The sequence below is a fragment of the Epinephelus moara genome, chromosome 4 (assembly GCF_006386435.1).
Source record: "Epinephelus moara isolate mb chromosome 4, YSFRI_EMoa_1.0, whole genome shotgun sequence".
NCBI classification, from domain to species: domain Eukaryota; kingdom Metazoa; phylum Chordata; class Actinopteri; order Perciformes; family Serranidae; genus Epinephelus; species Epinephelus moara.
This window is the reverse complement of record NC_065509.1, coordinates 33,461,932-33,463,907: the sequence shown is the minus strand read 5'-3', so window position 1 is coordinate 33,463,907 and position 1,976 is coordinate 33,461,932. Positions and strand designations below refer to the sequence as shown.

The 1,976-nt window shown below is 39.0% G+C and overlaps 1 long non-coding RNA gene across 1 annotated transcript; it reads right to left on the bottom strand.

Moving 5' to 3' along the window:
* Positions 1-285: 285 nt before the first annotated feature.
* LOC126389438 (uncharacterized) lies at positions 286-1,643 on the bottom strand. Its single transcript, XR_007569860.1, has 3 exons — positions 1,579-1,643; positions 1,420-1,463; positions 286-1,329 (listed from the first exon to the last, which is right to left on the bottom strand). It is a non-coding gene; the product is annotated as an uncharacterized LOC126389438 (long non-coding RNA).
* Between the last annotated feature and the right edge of the window lie 333 nt (positions 1,644-1,976).

Here is a 1,976-nt window from a genome sequence, read left to right as displayed (position 1 = left end):
TTGGCTAGTAGTCATCACGTTGACCCATCAAGGTTTGAGGCATTTAGGGTTAGGGCAAGTAAGTCATGATTAGGACTAGTACTCGTCAAACTCTTATTCTCTGAGTTCAAAGTGGTAAATTCACGAGGAAAAACTTACAAATATACTGCCAAAATGTCAGGTGACCTAGTGTAAGGATCAACTCAGTCTACAGAGGTAGTAAGACACGTTGGGGTCTGTCACAGGACTTTGTACAGGAGACTGGTGTTCGAGTCTCGTGTGAGTCAAAATTGGGTTATCATTTTTAGATTTTATTGACTTATTATTTTCAAATTTTAGGATATGTAAAGCTGCTGAATGTTAACTGTAAATAAACAGAGCAGCTGAATAAACCATTACTGATCATGTCATATTTTGACATTACAAGGGCACAAAGGAATATACAACTGCAGTGTGAATAGAATTGTTGGCTATGGACACCTGGGTGTAAATAACATCTGCCTTATATATTTTGATTCTATTAGTGTTGTGAGATGCTGAAAAGTTGTTTTTTTGGGGGGGGCATTTAGTATGACAACATAATGAGAACCAACGGCTCAGTTTCCCTGTCAGTGTCTTAATATAACAAACTGCACACTGTTGTGCTGTGGGTGCTGACCTATTCAGACCTAATTTAGTGACAGTTTTAGTCGAAGCTTGGATTGAGCACTACAAGTATCTGTCTTTCCATACCCCTGTTGACTCGGCAGTTACTTTCTGGACACTGTGCTTTTACAGTTCTCTGACTTAATATTGCTGCCACCTTTTGGTGGGAATCAGATGCTAAATTTAACAAATCCAGAATGAAGGCAGAAGGTTCATTTAGCCTCACGAATCAGTCGCTACTCGTCCATTGTAGAGTTTTCAAAGCAAGCGATAGGAGTAAATATAGGGTGACAAAAGTTCAGCTCAAAATGGCAGTGCTGCACGGCTCACAGCCAGGTGAAGCATTCCAATTTAAGCCAATGCAATCAAACAGATTTGGATGCTGATGCCTGTTCCTAGTTGACGTCATTACCTCCTGTAACCTCATGCAACCTCCATGTTGATAGCCATGTTCAGGCAATCCTGGCAAAGCCTCTGAATCATCTCAATGTCCCATACAGCCCCTTTCAACAGAGTAACATCATCTTTCACATATGGTACTAAGTGATCTCAAACAGTCCAGTTAACCTGCTAATCCAACCAAAAAGCCTTGACAGCTGCGTAGATCCTCTCTCTCTCCGCTAACTTTGCATCCCTCGGTCCACCACTGTCAGTTTTCATCACGGAGAAGACGACAGCAGAATAAGCCCATGTGTCTTCACCTCTCTGAGGAAAAGTATCACAAATCATGTGAGATATGAGAGACATAAATACCAGTCAAGAAGCATCATAACATTTTTGCTTAGTGGATCTTACCTTTAAATTCCTTTTTGCAAGATACTGCTGCAGGGAAACAGCAGCTATGATGAAAGAGAAAAATAAGTATGAATGCACCTGTTTATCACAGTTATGCTACAACACTAACCATGTTAGCATTTGACAAATAACGTGATATAATGAGGTAACTTCTATTACCTTCATTATTGCAATAACCACACTTGTTGTTCTTGATGACGTAAATGAGGACAGCTATAACAATCACACTTATAACCAGGACAGCACACAGCAGGAGCAGAATTAGTCTGTCCTCCTCTAAAACAAAAATAGACCCCGAGCTGGCTCCTGAAACATACAGAAGGAACACACAATTACATTAAGTAAAAGTAAATGAATATTTATGTAATGAACATGTATTTGCTTGATCATTCTGGGTTTTATTGGACTTCTGATCAAGACTATTTAATACTTAAATATCAAAATTTCCTAATTAAACTCCGGTCAAACTAACAACATACAGCAAACCATTGTTCAAACCTACAGAACTTTATATCCTTTCCTTCCTATCATTAAGACAGGAAGATACCAAATAAATT